At 36.8% G+C, this 19992-nt stretch overlaps 1 long non-coding RNA gene across 1 annotated transcript; it reads left to right on the top strand.

The window, feature by feature from the left end:
* The first annotated feature begins 8667 nt into the window (after window positions 1–8667).
* LOC127880279 (uncharacterized) lies at window positions 8668–12878 on the top strand. The gene is made up of 3 exons (XR_008049493.1): window positions 8668–8829; window positions 10318–10464; window positions 10945–12878. It is a non-coding gene; the product is annotated as an uncharacterized LOC127880279 (long non-coding RNA).
* The last annotated feature ends 7114 nt before the right edge of the window (window positions 12879–19992 follow it).

The following is a 19992-nucleotide window of genomic DNA, read 5'->3' as shown; positions in this document are numbered from 1 at the left end:
ACTACTGTCCAAGCAAAGCAATAAGCATATAAAAAAGTGTGGCCACAGTGTTCTGAAAATAAAGATTATACGAAAACGAGTACGGTAATTACGCTAGCCTACTCATTGCACTGTGCGTCTTTTCAAGGTTCCATAAACTATGTATGTGCACGCGAGATGGATATTATTGTTCAATACAAATGCTGAAAACTACAAACTTGTTACTTAAGTTGTATATTTATTCATAACGTAAAAATCTTTGAATAAGTGACAGAAATGTTGTTGTTGTTTTTGTTGTTGAATAGGGCTAATAGAATTTCTGCGTCGTTGTCGCACATGGTCACTTTGTGCTTTGACGATTACTTTTTGAGTGTTTTATAATACAAATGTGTTTTGATCTTAAGAAGTCTGAACTCCTCTTAGTCTGAATCAATACGTTGCAGGGCCTTGTAGGGCGTAGGTCGACGAGAGAGAGTTTAATCCAACTGTGGATCTATCAGCACAGACTTGAAACTGTTTACGGTGGTCGCGCATACAACACTGACACTAAGTTTGTTTTAGTATAACACAGTTCTGGGGGAAAATGAGTTTTTAAATTGTTCAGTTTTACACACGAAAGTTTTAAAGTACTAAGAATTATTAGTCTCTTGGTTGTCTGGAATATTTGAAGCTTGGTAGTCATTAAATGATTTTGGTTTAACGTTACGTTTATTTCTTGCTTGTGTTAATATGTCATGACAAGGTAAGGCTGGCACATTCCCCATGACTACTTTGTACAGGAAGGTGAGTCGGTTTATCTTTCGTCTGTCCTGTAGACTTTGGAGTTCCAGTTTACTTAGTATGGACGTGACACAGCCTTCATCCCGTTAGCGGTAATCCCCTGTGATAAAACGAGCCGCTTGTCTCGATTATGTCAATATGCTTGGCTAGATGAAGGTCCCATACTATGGAGCTGTACTTAAGTGTTGATCGGACTAGAGCTGAGTATGCTGTTTTTCTGCAAGTGATTTTTCAGCGCAGGTGTATTTCATGTTTCTTCGAATAAGTTCTAGGGTACAATTAGCTTTTTAAACTATTTAGATCCCAATTTAGCTTGGCAGAGATGGTAACGCCTAGTTCATAGAAGTGTGATGATCGGTTGCTATATATTCTAATTGGCATTGATAAAACGCTCAGAATAAAATATTTCTTGGCATTAAAACGCATTCCCCATGCAGTTGCCTAGATTTCCAGCGCTTTCAGGTCGTCTTGGAGGGCTAAGTGGTCTTGAATGTTTCGTATGGAGGCAATCATCTGCAAAGAGTCGTTCTTGTGACTTGACTGTATCAGGGAGATCATTGATGTGGCACAGGAACAAGAGTGGGCCGAGGACAGTTCCTTGAGGTAATCCTGAGTCGACATGGGCGGAAGTGGAATTCACCTCGTCTAGAGCAACTTTCATGTGGCGGTTTTTGAGAAAGTCACGGAACCATGTATTCAGAGGTCCACAGTTACCGTAACTGGCATGCTTTCTTAAAAGCTTTTCGTGTGAGACGGTATCGAACGCTTTCGAAAAATCGAGGATGGCTATGTCTATTTGGCTTCGTTTGTCGTAGTTTGTTAGAAGGTCATGGATGGTTGTTATTAGTTGTGTTTCACAGGAGTAGCCAGATCTAAATCCGTGGTTGAGTGAAGTGAGTATCTCGTTCTGTTCCAGATGGTTAAGATTGTGTTTGCAGATGATGTGTTCTAGAATTTCTAGAAGTTTGCATGATATCGATGTTAAAGAGCCTCATCGTTTAAACAACAACTTTATCTAAAAAGTCTTAGAGATTGTTGCTGCCCATTAAATTAAGAATTATAATACAGTACAGTCATTTTTGTGTTTTAGAAGGAGTAAAACATTCGTTTGTTCAATGAAAAGATATCTTGCTATAACTTTGTCTTGAAGCTTACAAAACCAGCATTAACACGAATATTCGTGTTACCGTTCACCAAATGCACGACCGCTAATCACGGGTGCCACCCCTTTTGATCAATTAATAAATGAGCCGATTCTACTTCCGAGGTGGCGCTAAGAACCGGATGTTTAGAGATTTCAAGGATAATTCTGCAGGGTGAATATATTTAATGTTTTTTAAACATATTTCGCATTATTTTAAAATTGGGAAATTAAGTGCGATTCAACGAAGATTAATTCATTCACATAAGTAAAGAAACATACAATCACAATCCATTTGGAAACGTGGGGATCTTTATATGTTGCGCCATGGTCGATTTTCGGAAAGCAAATAGATGTTTGCCTCTGTGACGAGAACATGTCCACCAGATTGATACGCTAATGCCATCACACGGTGGCAAACATATGTATAAGTAAATAAATCCAATACCTCAATATCAAAATATTTCTTCTACAACGAATGTGTTTATACAGTAAAATAATTCACGACATAATCAAAAGATGTTACTTCTGCTTGAAACAAATAGATTTGTCCCCTAATCAAAATGCTAAAGTCACTAAAAGGCAAAGGTGAACAAATCTGTATTAGGCTAAAATATATCATTTGTCCTAAGTTAATTCTCCAAAATATTAGGACAGCTCTTTCTTATCATTAACTTTTTTATTTATTCTCAAGTTAATTTCCAGATTAATTGCATATTCAATGACCGAAATCATCAAAATATTTTTGCAACACAGTCGTGTTTCTTCATTATTATGTAAACGTTACTTGTTCGTTTATATTTCATTATCATCCAATTTAGAAAAATAAATCGAACATTCAACCTGAAATACCACACAAAAAACGTACGGTCGGTAACGAAAATTAAAACAGCTACTACTGTGCATCAGCGCCACCGCATGTCATAAGCGCCACCTCCTTGTCATTAGCTCCATCACTGTTGGGTACAATACAAAATTATCTATTAGACCTACTAGTGGCCAATGTTTTTGTGCATGCAACAATTTGAATATGTTTAAGACAATGATTCGATGCCGTTGGCGTTTTCACTGGATGGAAATTTGTTCGTCACACAGGCCAAAACATCGATATGCTTTCAAAAACGCCACCATGTCACAACTCATAAAGGTCCTCACGTTTGCAAAGGGATTGTAATTGTGCGTTTCTGTAAATGTGTGAATGAATTGATATTCGCTGAATCGCACTACATTTTTTAAATAGTGCGAAATATGTTGAAAAACATATAATACTTACGCACCCCGTGAATTTTTAAAACATCCGGTCCTTAGCGCCACCTCGAAAGTGGCTCATGTAATAATGCATCGCAAAAAATAGGTGGCGCCAGTGATTAACGGCCGAGAGATATGTATGATCATGTTTACTTAAAGTTTCATGGCACGGTTTGTTGTTCGGTTCTGTGTTCAATGCGAGTGAAAGGTGCTCTATGGAAACAAGGTTGTGTCCTCTTGAAACTTTTTACTTATTAATCTGCGTAATATAATGTATGGGAATTCGTATGCGGCTATATTGAAACAAATGTTGGAACACTTTTATTATTCTGGCACATTTGTTATCAGTCCTTATTTGCAAAATATATCATCTTTACACACATAATGTTGGTAGTTTGTTTTTTATTTATTATAAAAAATCCGCAACGATCACCTAAAATCGAAATCCCGATTCTGAACAAATGAATGTACTGATAAAATGTAACCATTAGATTCATAACCATGTCCACTGAAGACAATCAGCAACAAAATCAATGTTTGGCCTTTCCAGTATGTAATGTTTAGCTTTTAGCAGGACGACCATCTTTTCTCACAAATCTCGTTGACCTATCAATGATCTCGCTTTAAAACCACACACCTTGAAATATAATACATGTTAATCAAAACATATAGATGCAATTTGAAAGTGTGCAAAATTGTTATTAAATCTATAGCCTAGTTAGCAAGTAATTTATTATTTTTTTAGATTTTAAACCGAAAATAGGATTTCTATACGTATACGTCCATTTCAACTAACGCGATTATATTTAAGTTTTAAAGCGCAAAAAGACGGATTTCTGCCTTTTAACCACCAGATATATTCTAATTGGCATAGATAAAATTAAATCTATAGTCTAACTAGCAAGTAATTCATTATTTTTCAAACGGTACCGCTTTTAAAACCGAAAGTAGGATTTTTAGACGTATACGTCCATTTGGACAAACACGTCTATTTTTAAGTTTTAAAGCGCAAAAAGACGGATTTCTACCACCAGATATATTCAAATTGGCATAGATAAAATATGTTTCTTATTTTTACTTAAATTTACTATGCCAAATAAGTTGTGTGGCTTTAAACTCCATATACCGAATACGTCTTTAAATTGTATTCTAGGTGTATTCCAGTGCTTGAAGTGCTAATTTTATAGTAGCAATCCTGCAGAATGGAACCAGGAGGGGTGCATTAACAACTCGGACAGTCAGATCCGGACCTACTTAACCGTGTAATGAAAACAAATACTGCATCACTCAGGAAAATCAAAGCGCTGAAGGCACTGAAGTTGTTCGCTGTTGTCGTCCTTGATTAGCTTGTGCGCATTGCACAGGCTAATCAGTGTTCATAGGCTAATCTTATTTGACATGCATTAAGCCCCGTTTTCCCTGAAAGCAGCCAATATGTACAGATTTCAATGATAAACACTAGACTGGCCAATGTCGTCTTACAAGCTGGTAAATACATACACTGAAGTAGTAGAGCAGACGCACCTAAGCATTCGTCGTCTGCAGCGCAGGCAGGCAGCGGTAATCGTTCCTAGCGGAGTGAGTTACCGTCCTTAGCGTAGCTAAGCACATACTGATTTGCAAAACATGCTCTGTATATTTAGTCGGCCGATAACGCGACCAACTAAAAATGATGCAGGTATGAGGAGTCTGAAATGAAGAACGGAACTACATACTACTTAATTGCTCCATATTTAGTGCGTATATGATAGTATGCATTCGTCGAGTGGTTTCGGTGATGATGTACGTAATATAACGTACTCATCAATGCACATCTTGGCACCAGGGCTAGCCCTCGCCAAAAACATCAATTACGTACGATGCTGTCCGGTAATCTTGCGCAGTTAAGGGTCAATTGGTTTAAAAACATGTTCTTTTATAAATTGACAACATAATATCTTGATTTATTATGGAAATAATAAATTCATGTGCTTATTAACACAAAAATATCTGATTAATTCAGTGAAGAACTGTCCGATTTGATTTCAAAACAAACATGACTCACCTCATTTTCAAACTATCACAGTGTCCGGTAATCTTGCGCACTTTCTGTAATGACCTCGTTTAGGCAAAATTGTAGACATATGGTGTCCAATTATTTACACACAAAACAACATTCCAGAAAAATATTTTTAAAATCAGTTTGTAAAACCATTGAAATTAAACGTGGATTTCTAGTGCAGTTTTTGTTCACTACAAATCAACAAATAATATAGTCACTAGTAATAGTGTACAATTAATAAAAAAGTACCGGTATGCGTGAAAAAAAATGTTTATGCATAACGGGTTTGATTTTATCACGATCATGCTTTCATAGTTTACAGAAAATATCAAAATTAGGCCATTGCGCATGCAGAGATCATACCAAATTAGTTTGACAGAATGGCGGGAAATAATAACTACGGGAAATAATGGACTATGTCGGTCTGATGCGATATATTTTCATGGTCAAAAATACCATAACCGATCGGATATTGTGCAATGGAATGCTAAATTACACGTTGGATTTATGAATTCTTAATTTAAAGTATGAAAACGCTTAAGATTTCAGGGAATTTGTGATTCATTTCGAAAGTTTCGTAAGTGGGCCAGTGTTAACGATGTAAAGGGATGACGCAACCGGTATTTAAATGTAATGATCGAATTTTATTTTGCATGGAATACAATCCTTTTAAATCCGTTAATTATTAAAATGTGAAATTCCATCTTGCATCACTAAAAAGAAAACCATTTGTCGCCTGCGAGATTCGCAAATGCGAAGTGCGTAAGATTACCGGACGGGCAAGATTACCGGACTTAACTGTAATTAGTAGATATGCTGACTAACTTCTAAAGATAAGAACGTTTTACTTATCAATACGTAGTCGGTAGTAAATTGATCAGTTTAATCATGTTTGGAGAAGATTTAGCGGAACTGGTAATACTAAGATTAAAGCTCTTGCGACAAGGCGGTAACAATAAATATGAGTATGAAGACTCAATGCATCAATTTATGACTTCGTGTCGACTGTCATTTAGAAACGGGGAGTGTTGTCTTCTTCTACCGGACATGCCGCTTAACGCTGATGTATTACTGCGCCACCACGGGACCGGAAATACTGACTGCGATTTCGTGCCAACGCGATCTCTGTAACAATCACACCGAAATCTACCGGATATGTTCAGTTACAACTGACATAATAATCCAGATATGACATTTTCCGTCCCTTGATAGAACAATGTCTGCAAAAAATGTCCATCCCTTGATAGAACAATGTCTGCAAAAACTACACCGAACCGGGGATGTTCCATCGCCTCAAATATAACAAGAGCACCGCATAACGGGTGCCACGCTCAGCTGCGGGTGCATTTTTGAAGAAATGAAAGCTTGTCAGATTAATTTTTTTTAGAGGTCACAGTGACCTTGACCTTTGACCTAGTGACCCAAATATGGGTGTGGCGTGTAGAACTCATCAAGGTGCAGCTACATATGAAGTTTCAAAGTTGTAGGTGGAAGAACTTTGATTTTAGAGCCAATGTTTAAAACCTTGACAAAAGGTCAAGGTTTGAGCACGACACGGACGACGGACGACACGACGACGGACACGACACGACGAGCTGGCTATGACAATACCTCGGGTCTTCTCCGAAAACAGCCGAGCTAAAAATGACGTAAAACCTTTCTTATATTATACCTACTTTTACAGTGTTTATTTTTTTGTAAGCATATTTTGCAATAGCTCATTGAAACATGTGTATGCTTGGTCAACCCAACAATCAGTACATGTTTTCATAAGACATGAACCATAAGTCTGTTTCAAGTGAATAGTACCCTCTAACTATCCCGATCCTTGATAATGTCTGCAGCTATGGAGTTTTGTTTGTTTGAAGACATATATGCTATAAATGTAATATTAACTCAATCAAAATCGACTCCTGGCAAAATGAGCCAGGGCCAAGAAGCGGCGTCTCTGGCAAACATATTGCGCCGCACTCATTCGAAAAACGGACACAATGAAAAGTGGCTGTAGTAGATATGTGTTAGAATTGAAAGTGTGTTGCTGTTGCTATGTTCTTAAAAGGCTGTCGTCAAAAAAGGTAAAACTTAAATGATAAATTTAAGTTGGCCGTTTTAGAATTTTCAACTTGACCAATCACTTAATAAAATGAAGAAAAAATATCATTATCATTTAGTACCCTAACTCGAAGACATTATGGCAACCAGGATTTAATTGATGTATATGTACATGTTTAAATGATATTTATACATGATCATTAGTTTTGACGAAATATGTTTAATGATTTAATCATCTGATGAAGACCTAGCGCAAACTATACATTCTTTTTTCCTGTTGAAGATCTACTGAATACTGAAATTTCGTGCTGGCGAAAATAAATGATTTCACAGTAGCTATTATTTCTGAATTGAATAACTGATTAATATCTTTTTCATAGCAATTCATCATTTATTAATATGCTGTGCAATTCATCATTTATTAATATGCTGTGCAATTCATCATTTATTAATATGCTGTGCAAATCATCATTTATTAATATGTTGTGCAATTCATCATTTATTAATATGCTGTGCAATTCATCATTTATTAATATGCTGTGCAAATCTAGTCAAGATCTGGTGCACATCTAGGAATTGTATTTACAAAGCTGATGAAGACCCTATGTATAGCTATCCATTCTATTTCGAACATCTTATAAACATCCAGTGCAACGCTATCCACTCTATCTGAAACATATAATGAAGGTCTACCCAACAGCTTTGCATTCTAATCTTATGAAGATATCGTGCATAGTAATGCCTTCAAACCCAGACACTATTTCTCAAAGTATTCTGCAATAGTATGTCTTATATTTAAAACTGTACTGGAATTGTTCTACAAAAAGCAACCAGTTTGGCAAAATGACAAGTTTCCAAATAAATTGGCATAGATTAAAAACAAAACTGTTTAAATGAGTCGCGTTCTGAGAAAACTGAGCATAATGCATGTGCGTAAAGTGTCGTCCCAGATTAGCCTGAGCAGTCCGCACAGGCTAATCAGGGACGACACTTTCCGCCTTAATTGGATTTTTGCTAAGAAGCGACTTCATTTAAACGAAAAATATCATAAAGCGGAAAGTGTCGTCACTGATTAGCCTGTACGGACTGCACAGGCTAATCTGGGACGACACTTTTCGCACATGCATTAAGGCCAGTTTTCTCAGAACGCGAATCAAATGATTGTTGTAGGATAGAACACGTTGTGTTTTCACAACTGTTCACTTGTACATACGGTTAAATTCATAACTAAAATTAAGTGTTCTTTTCCTGTATACATTATCGACAATAATGTGCTGGTACAACAGCGAATACCATTTCATCAAACGTAAATTCATACTTCTCTTGAAAACATTGTCCACGCCCAGTATTTATCACGAAGGCGTTCAAAAATGGGCGATACACAACTGCTCACGTGCAGATCTCTAGCAACGCAGCAATGGTAACCGCGCGTCACCGCGAAGATAGTTGACGACCCTAAAATGTTCACTTACAGAAACTGTTTACTCATAAAAACGAAATTTGCACCTCAGACGAAGAAAAACAATGGATATGAATGGATGTTGCCTCTGTGTAGCGTTATGGTTGTGTTCGGCGTGGTCAGTTAGTGGTATGTGATAGTTTTATTGTTATAGTTTTATTGTTCAATAGTAGAGAATAAACTGAAATACATGTTTTTGTATGAATTAGTTCAATTAAAATTACTATATGAACGTTAGGAAGGCACTCAATGCACAACTGCTTTCGTTTAATAATTGTGAATGGCTAAATGACACCATTGAACGTTTTCAAACCAGGTTTGTTTTCGGCGCGTTTTGAATGATTCGTCTTATTTATATAAAACATCATATTTTGCGAATTCACATAGAGCATTCACGCATGTTCCAATTTAAACTTATCTGCGCGTCTGTCTGTCTGTCTGTCTGTCTGTCTGTCTGTCTGTCTGTCTGTCTGTCTGTCTGTCTGTCTGTCTGTATGTCCGTCCGTCCGTCCGTTCGTCCGTACGTCCGTCCGTCCGTCCGTACGTCCCGTCCGCCCGTCCGTCTGTCTGTCTGTCGGTCGATCGGTCCGTCCGTCCGTCTATCCGGCGGTTCCGTACGTCTGTCCGTCCGTCTGTTACTCTTAATGTGTCGAGTATTTAAATAGTTGTATTGTACTGTCCTCAATGTTTATAACACATCCATATTCAAATTCCATGTAACGACAGATATTTTCAATCACTACGTAGTTAGCCAACTAGTATAAACTTGGCGAATTCTGCCTTAACGCTAAATACAAATTAAAGTGTCGATTTACTTCAAACAACTGTAAGTAGATTTCCATCGCCCTATTAACTACGTTGTCTGTATTTGTATTGTTAACTGTAATTCTTAGCTCGCAAATTCACTCTGACTTATTGTCTTTATACGATTTGGACGATTATCCTCGTTTTTAGCACAGATATTGGCAATACTCGGCTATTATCTTGCAACTACACATCTATTCACAACATGGTAATTAATTTCAAATTACACTACAATGCTCTTATAAACAGTCCCACTATTCAATCCATTTCCAAAGTTGGTTGTAGGGAACGTAGGGTAAATTCTTTATTTGATCCAATATTTAAGTAATTAGGTTTCAAGCAACTGTGCTATGCGGGATGCACTCGCTTTATTTGAAATAAAAGTATTCGTTCTGCATGAGAATGTTTTGCTTTTGAAAGATAGTTTGGACACTCTTTTGGAAAACACGGCATTATGCGGCTGATGGCACCAATTGAGAAAAACTAAAACCATGTACGGAGCTATTAATTGTAATGTTTACTGCACATTTTATAGTTCAAATGTACAATTTATTCTATTTATATATTTATTTCTGTATTTAGAATATTTCTTACAGGAATCCCTTTAAGCAAACAGCGCAGACCCTGATGAGACGCCACATCATGCGGCGTCTCATCTGGGTCTACGCTGTTGGCCAAGGCCTTTTTTTCTAGACGCTACGCATAAATGGGTTAAGCTGGGAGCTTTCTTTATGGCTAAATATTTTCTCACAATTCTCGTTGACCTATCAATTAACGTCAATATACTGAATAATCCGTTTCATTTTATTCTAGGTTTCCACTGCTACCAATGCTCCTTTGATTGGTACAACAAAGCAGATTGGAACAAGGAGGAGTGCATTACCAACCCGGAAACAATCAGACCGACATTCCCGTGTAACGAAACCAGCTACTGCATCAGCCAGGAAAAAATTAATATAAGTGAGTATGAGGTGTCTGAAAATACGGAAAGTATATACTTTATTCAATTTTTCCATTACTGCGTTCAAATATAAGATAGTACGTATTCGTCGAATGGTTTCTATTATCTGTTTAGCCTTTTGCGAATTTGAGAGTACTTTGGCCGGTTTAACGCATTTATGCCTAGTGGACTATCCCATCCTTCTAAATTGGATCAAATTAATTCCAAAATTAGTGATGTCAAGTATATTTATTTCTATATTTAGAATATTTCTTACATAAATTCCTTTTAGCAAACAGCGCAGACCCTGATGAGACGCCGCATTATGCGGCGTCTCATCTGGGTCTTCGCTGTTTGCCAAAGCTTTTTTTAGACGCTATGCATTAATGGGTTAATTTTGTTTTGTGGACGCTTAAACGGAACTGGTAATAATATTGTTAACGCATATTCGACCAAGTTGAAACATAACAATATATCGCTCTTTACACCCGTTTATTTAGATACGGGGATTGTTCTCTTCTTCTACCGGTCATGCAGCTTAACGCCGATGGATTACTGCACCACCAACGGCCCGGAAATGCTGAATGCGGTCTCGTGCCAAGGCGAACTCTGTAACAACCACATCGATCTCTGCAATACTGCTTCAAGTTTAAAATTCTCTGAAATTGAATTTATCATAGGACTTATATACTGTATCATTTATTTCAGTACATTCTTGTGCACTTATCCCATAGAGTTACTGTGATTTTTATTATTTTAGCAGGTATTCGGGCATTCATGCATTTGTTTATGCGTGTTCCTCATTTCTACAGAATGAACCAAATATCAAAGTGATTGTCAGTTATAAGTTTACTATTGCTATATGTTTGAGGCATACTAAGGCGACGTTTGCCTACCTTGTCAGCGATAATATTAGCACAACATCAGCGTACATTAGCCGGGATAATTGACTTGTAGGTTAAATATTAATGATCCGTGTTTCGCACTTACTGCGAAAAGTCACGGCCTCGACTTGCTTTCAAACAGTTGCCACATGCAAGTCGGCCTGATATACGTTTAAGGGTTAAAAGACTCAATAACGCGCATTACCGTTCATACATCGTTTAATCATTCTTCATCATTCAACATCAATTCAAACAACGTTTGCGTTTACGATAACGATTAAGATTGCGGTTATCTGAAATAAACAATATTATACAGAAATAACAAAAGGAAAAGAAACACATACCATGCTTGATCTTAACACATATAAATAAACAATTAATATCAATTACACATTCTGAAAATAAACTTAACTTCCATTCATACAAAATAAGGTTTACTTATAAATATGAATACACTTCTAGGAGACTTCAAAAATTGACCAATAATCCATAAAAAGTACATTGTAACTTATTTGTAAAATAAGCTCAATACAATACTGAAAACAAGACACACACACACAAAATACAAATAAAACTTACTGAACAATGCCAAATTCCCCCAAAACGTACACAAATTCAAACAATACGACCCACTTGTTTCAGAGCCTTTTCCAAACTGATGCTTTGGGCGATTTCTAAGAGAACGTTCAGCAAAAATTGACATACTAGTACATTAATTAATATTCATAATGGTAAACCAATGAAAAATATAGAATATAGCCATATCAACCGGTCTAAATATATCTTTTACCAAATTTGGAGTTCCGGAAATGCCATGACCATATTCGGAGTGTCGAAACTTCAAAGAATTGACAAGTATTAGATGTGACATAACAATTAAAGTATATGGGTGGTCGACACTCCCAGTCCCGCAACACCGTTATTGTTTAATCATCATTCTGCTATTTTGAACAATGGTGCTAGTCTGCAACAATCCGTATTTGATAATGTGAAACTTTCATTCAAGTGGTAAAATACATATACACAATGCAATACAGCTATGGAAAAAGACTTGGTACTTCACAATTTTCTCATATGTCGAAAACTTAATATCCAAAAAAATCAATAAATATCGAAAGATGAAAAAAATATTGAGACGAACGATTTTATATTTCATTTATATTTGCAGATAATATTTAATTAAGCATTGACCATGATAAAATTCGAATATTGCATCCTTGCTTTATGAACGGGTCACCACTAGTACTTTACTTTACTTTAGCGGTTTACTTTAGTGAGTAAATGGCCAAGCTATGTTCTTTGTAAGTACAAGTATACATGTTCAAGCTACCCTAATGAAGTTCGTTGTTACCACAATTTAAAAATGGTTCAGCTACGCATTTGTTGTTATTTGCAACTACAATTACTAAATGACCAAGCTACGCCACTGAAGTAATTATTTCTACTAGTAAATGGTCTAGCTACGCCATTGTTTTTATTTGTGGATACAACTTGGAATGTTGTTTTTTAATACGATACTATAGTTTTTTGTAAATAAAATTAATACATGATTTATCTGCACCGCTGTTATTATTTCTAATTAGTTCTAGCTATATCAAGTAAGTGACCAAGCTACTTCACGGTAGGTATTTATAGCTTCATCTTGAAAAAGTCTAGCTAGGTCACTGTAGTTATTTAAAGTTACAGTTTAATAGACGTTTTTCGCCACTGTTGTTATCTGTACATGCAACTGATAAATAAGTAAGCCACTGTACTTATTTGTAGCAACAACTAGTAAATGTCTATGTACGCAGCTGCAGTAATTTGTAGCTACAACGAGTAAATAGTGTTGAAATGCAACTTTAGTTATTTAAAGCTACAACTACTAAATGGTCTTGTCTCGCGCCTGTAGTTATTTGTTGATAAAACTAGTAAATGGTCTAGCTACGTCACTGTTTTTCTTTGTGGATATATCTAGGAAAAGGTATTTTTACGATACAGTAGTTATTTGTGCAGCTTCAACTAGTAAATAAGTTTAGTTACGCCACTGTAGTTATTTGAAGCGACATCTAGTAAATGGCCTTGCTACGTCATTGCATTTTTTTAAGCTGCAAGTGGTAAATTGTCTCGCTACGCGACTGTAATAAGTTGATGGTACACAAAGTAAGTGATCTAGCTACTCCATTGTTGTAATGTGTGACTACAACTAGTAAATGGTCCAGCAACGCAACTGTCGTCATTTAAAGATTAAAGTAGTACATGGTCTTGCTACGTCACTGTGTCATGGTACCGAAGTTAAGCAGAGTTGGCGATTATCTGTGTAAGCGCCCCGGTTAGACAAGAAGAGCACTTGCGGTAGGTCCCTGGTTCGAGTTCCAGACTGGCTGCACAATTTTCACCACCCGGCGAAAACTGTTTTTAATGACATTTTCAAGTAGCCGTGGCGTAATTGATAAGGTGTCCGCCTAGCGATCGGGAGGTCACGGGTTCGATCCCAATTCGGGGAGCGTTCTACAGATCTTCCCCCCAAAGACACCAAGTGCTGGTTATATGCCAAGGAAACGGACTCGATAGCGTTTCTATAAGCCCGAGGCTTTCGATGAAACGAGCTAAAATAAATAGGTTTTAACTAAACTAACTAGCCAATGGTCGTTCTATGCAACCGTACTTTTCTATAGCTACAGATAGTAATGTCAATTGCCATTCTTTTGATGTGTATTTAGATTACCAGGCAGCTATCTGTACTGCGTCGCTAATGATTAATTACCGATACATACCACTTATGCCACTTTTCGGACGATTTATTGCGATTAATTACGGAGTTATATTTTCCTCTTGAGAATGGAAATATAAAAGCAATTAAAACCATTCAAGAAAACTGCAAAGAGAACATCTCCAACTTAACATTACACTATCAAAGATCTCTTTTATTAAAATCGACGATGTAGAATTTAGATAAGAGAAATATTTATTAGTGCAAACATCTTTAGTTCAAGCATTTTGTTTTTTTACATAAATATAATATTATAATGCTACAATGAAAGGAACAGTAATGTAGACTTAAAATTTTTTTAAACATCGTTAAAAAACGCGTATCTTTGCATATCCGCTTCACAGGTATTGGGCGCGTGGCCTAGTCACTTTTAAACTATCAATATTTCATAAAACAACTTTTTTTATAAAAAAAAATAATTCTGATATAATAGTTTATATATTTATATTATATCAGAATTTATTTATTTATTTTTTGTTTAAAAAAGTTGTTGTATGACATATTAATGGCCACGCGCCCAATGCCTTTGAAAGTGAAGATGTTTTATCTAACGTTTCTGCGGGGTTTATACACAATAGCTTGATTTGGATATCAGCAATATTCCCATAGTACTTGCACCTGTTTCTGCAAGCATGTGTCCAATTATTATGAAATGTTAAACATGCATCACATAAAAGGACATCTAAAAAATCTTCGCTCTGGAAAAAGTGTTTAATGCATGTGTGTAAATTGTCGTCCGCAGTTCGCAGGGGCAAATCGGGGAGGAAACTCTCCGCTGTTATTGCATTTTCTATTTAAGTAAGTAACTTTGAATCCAGTTATGGCTTAAAGTGTCGTCCATGAATAGCCTGTGCGGACTGCACAAGCCAATATGGGACGACACGTTATATTAAATATATATTATATTAATATATTAAATCCCGTTTTCCCAGCGCGATACTTAAATTATTATTCCCTTTCAAAATAGAATTTATAACATTCTACAGAAATTGACAATTCCATTAGCAAACACGTTTTTTTGTAAATGGTGTAGCATCAGTCATTAAACGTGGCTTGTAACGCGAACAAATCAACGGACAGACAGACAAACACATAACTGCAAACTTATATTCCCGTTTTCTTTGAGAGAAACATGGTTATTCGTGTGCATTGTTCCTAAAATATTAAGTATGAAAATCGCATCGTAATGTTGAACATATGAGTCGCGTTCTGAGAAAACTGGGCATAATGCATGTGCGTAAAGTGTCGTTCCAGATTAGCCTGTGCAGTCCGCACAGGCTAATCTGGGACGACACTTTCCGCTTGTATTATATTTTTCGTGTAAATAAAGTGTCTTCTTAGCAAAAATCCAATTTAGGCGGAAAGTTTCGTCCCTGATTAGCCTGTGCGGACTGCATAGGCTAATCTGGGATGACACTTTACGCACATGCATTATGCCCAGTTTTCTCAGAACACGACTCATATGAACAAAATAATGTCATTAAAAAATCTAAACTATTTAATAATTGAAAGGACATGTGATTTTAATACGGAAAACAACCAAGTGGAAATTCTTCTGCAAAAGATTGGACTGTAAGCGCTTATAATGATTAATCATTTCAAGTACGTTCCATCACCAAATATGTCTTGTACTTGAGTGATCTTGCACGTGGGATACCTTCAAAGATGACGATATACATTTCTTTCCGAATGGCAAATACAAGAGCTTATATTCGGTACACACTACATTACCTCAGTGGGTGAAACTTTGATCGATTTTAGAAAATTGATATCGACGCCATTTGTAGAAAAAGTGAAGGGTATTAAAATTATTTTAGGCATTCAGTATAAAATATGTAAAAATCAATAATTGTTAAATATGTTAACATATCAAACGTCTAAGTCTTAGTTATGTATCAAAAGTGAAGATGTCTTTTGATAATATTAAAAGGACGCATACGATAAAAAAATATTTCAGTGATCGTTTCAAAAACATAATATGGAATTATTCGCAACCGTTGAAAAGGTTCGTATTATAGCATGGCATGGGAAACAACCCTTGTTTTTAATAATCGACTTTTAAATTTACTACTGGTAACAGTTTTCTCCCTTACACCTCAACAAGTGCAAGTTACCACGTTTGCAATCTGCTTACTTAAATATATAATGTACGAGGTTTAGTCGGTATAAGCGTCGACAATAAAACTGCCATAAGAGGTTAAATTTTTATAAAACGCAACATTCAAAGGCCCATAATGCTTTTCATATGCAAATTAGTGCGCGTGTTTTTGAATGTATTGCGGTACATGCAAATTACGGGAAGTCGCGTTCGTTCATAAAAATAATTATGTCTTACCGCAACGTGGTATAACAAAACAATGAATACCGAGCGCTTAGACGTCGGTTCCAATGAATTCCCATTTGTTTGACGTGGGGATGAAACAATCAAAGTGCGTGTTAGTGGTAAAGAACAAAGTGTCTGAAAAAATCAATTTAAAAGCAAATGGGATTTTTTTAAATTTCCGAATTAGACTTGGTCCGTCATAAATTTCCTCAAGATTACATAACGTGATGAAAATGTATTTATTGTGATCATAAAACTGTTAACATCCTACCGTTTAAGTTTAATGGAATTTATTTGATAAGAAGTCAGTATTTACACCATGGAGTGTGTGATAATGTTTTCAACTGGTTTGCAAGTGCATTGAAATAAAAAAGATATTGGGTTTGAACGTCGAAAGGGCGAAAATAAATAGTTAATAAATGCTAAAATAACTTATAAAAAGCAAAACGCGTGTGAACCACACAATGCATGAAATAATTGTAAAGAACATACGCCAAGGTCAAAAGTTGTTTTTCACCTTTTTAAAATAGAACTGCCAATATCAAATTGCCTCTTCCGTCGGCGATAATAGTTACTGAAAGTAAACAACTGCTTCAAAAGTTCACGCGAACTGTTCACATGTTTTCTCGTGAATGGCGAAGTTCCTGTCAGTGAATGAATCAGGACCTGCTTCCCGCGTACATTGCAACATACCATCCCAGCATCCCCCCCACGGAACCTCTCCCATGGCCGGGTCGTGTAATTCTCACCTGGAATATAATTACATCCGGGCAATCGAGGTAATTATACTAGGAACACCTCACCTGCCACCGGAAATAGTGATACCCAATCGGCTTGATGATCTGCAGACGAGAGGAACACATGTCGGCGAGTCTGCATCCCGTGGAAGCTTGTTAAGTCACGTTCATGTGGAGAAAATGCGTCAAAAATGCAGAATCAATTTAGAAATCGTTCTATATTGCTTTTTAAAGATTGCGATCCGGTCTTACAATCGAATAATTGCTTTGCAGTTTGCGTATAGATACCCGACCGACGGATGGAAGGCAAGGCAAAAAGCGACATGTACATTTCCCAATCATTAATTCACGTGCAGACATATGCATGGAGTGGTGTCGTTGTTTTTTAATTGTTTTCAACAAAAACCTTTCAACGAAAGCAAAATGCACCAAAAATCTAACCCTCAGTAACATAATGACAGCAATAACAATTGACCTAGAAAGGCATAGCGCAAATGGAGCAATGGTGTAACATATATTTCATAATTGACCTCAAAGTCGCACACGCTGTTCATCATTCAACGCCGCTGGCACGCGAGTTCGATCACCTCCCCTCTCCCTCTCGATCAATGACATCGAATTCAAGTGCATCCACTTCCGGTATTGAGGCCACACGTGCGCGAGTTGAGCCCCAGCCAAACGGCGGTTTTGTGAATCGCTCCTGCAATTCATTCTTCCTCGCTACCTGTGTGTTCTACGGGGAAAATCACAACAAAAACAACAAAAGAATGTTTTGGTTATGTCAGTGATAATTAGCAAATCAAGTGTAGTGCGAATAGGAAATGTTAATCGCGCGATCAGACGAGATAGGGAACCCACTGTGGGTGCGCCGTTTCCAGGGCATGGCAATGGAATGCTTATAAAGCCATTTTGTGTTTATTCAGGCATATCTGTATATCAAATATGTGCAATTATATAGATAAGCATGGTTCTACTAATGTGTAAAATAGGAATCCATTTATTGCCGAGGTTTATGTATACATTGCATGAGAACTCAAAGTACGCCCTAGCTTTGGTTTCAAACATGAAAATAATCAAATGCATCTAATGATGTACCTCAATAAATTAAACCTCTCTCTGGGAAAACAGGGCTTAAGGCTTTTACAGACAGTGTTGTCCCAGATTACCACTACCAGTCCGCACAGGCTAATCTGGGACGACACGTTCTGGCTAAACTTGGCTTTCGCTAAGAAGAGACATCCTGTGAACGAAAAAAAAACAACGGAAGTTTCGTCCCTTACAAGCCTGTGCGGACTACATGCATTAAGACCCTTTTTCCGATAGCGAGGATCATTAAGTTTTTGAATTTGCAAATGCAGAACATTCCGCACAGGAACCAGTTACACGTACATGTATAACTTCTATGTCTGAAATGGTGTCTATGAAGGCAATACGAATTACATAATATATTAATGCTATTACCTGTAGAAGTGATATTAAAACATAGAAAATGCTCGCGAAATCCAGTAAACCAGTCATTTTAAAAGTAAAATTTCATTTATTTTAAATATAGATGTTATTCCACATTTAACTGCAAGAAATGTAATATTCATTCGAATGCGTTTTTTAATATATAACATATGCGGGTCATGTTTATTCGTTTCTAAACTGATATAACTATATAACTTTCAGCACTAAATAACTTGACTGAACTGGATAGCATTAAGAGCTATTTGCTGTAGTATTTATGCAAATCGCATACGTTTTGATAGCTGTAATGAAATACCAAAGTGCATGCTTAAATTCATACCATATTTCTTTCTATGGATTTATCATCAAATTATTACTTCGCCATCTGGTGTTGCATTTCCTTCTCCACAATAATGTTCCCGTTCGCTATGATAACGGTGTGATGATACCGGTGTGCTTTGAGTCAATAAAAATGAGCCGCGTTCTGGGAGAGCTTTTCTTAATGCATGTGCGTACAGTGTCGTCCCAGATTAGTCTGCGAAGTCCGCACAGGCTAATCAGGGACGACACATTTCGCCTTGACTGGATTTTCGCTTCGAAGAAAGAGACATCCTTTTAACGAAAAAAATACGTATAACCGGAAAAAGTCGTCCCTGTTTAGCCGGCGCGGGCTAAGCTGGGATGACACTTTATGCCCATAAATTAAGCACCTTTCTCCCAAAGCACGACTCATATGTTTGTACACTGTGTTTCCTGAATGAAATGTTTGTCGCTGTGGCGTACAGTGGAAGGAATGGAGGCAGTGATATCATGGCGAGGGAACAAGACAAATTAGTTTTGACAACTAAGCAGCTTAACCCTAAACGTTTGTAATGTTAACCTTAATTGACTTGACAGAAAGAATAGCGCTGGAATTCCCGGGCATGTCATGAATGGTTAATTCTGGTATAATTGTTACGTCACTACTGAATGTGCCAATCAGAACGATGGAAATTTGGCGCGTTCCTTCACCTCGTATCCTCCACAAAATGGTGGGTGTTAGTTTCCCATAGTAATTACAAATGAACGGCTGCCAAATTAATGTCGCATGTTTAACCAGCGAAAAATCTCTTACAGATGAATGTCGAAGTACGATTAATCCAAATAGTTAAGTAAAAGTGAAAACATATTGTCAAAAAAATAATTTCCTAAATAAGTGAGCAATTTACCAACATCCGGACGACCTGTTATCATTTCCTTTCAAAGGTTAGATCCATACTAGTAATCATAATGCCTTATTTACTTTATATTACTACAGCAATCTGATAAATGCATTTAATATAACGGCCGTTAGCTGGAAGCTTGATCCCGGCGACCTAAGATCCTATCTCGGCGGCCGCGAGGTACCAGCTCGGGTTGAACGA

Source organism: Dreissena polymorpha, chromosome 4 (assembly GCF_020536995.1).
Source record: "Dreissena polymorpha isolate Duluth1 chromosome 4, UMN_Dpol_1.0, whole genome shotgun sequence".
NCBI classification, from domain to species: domain Eukaryota; kingdom Metazoa; phylum Mollusca; class Bivalvia; order Myida; family Dreissenidae; genus Dreissena; species Dreissena polymorpha.
Note: the sequence above shows the minus strand (reverse complement) of the source record. Positions and strands in the feature narration are given on the sequence as shown.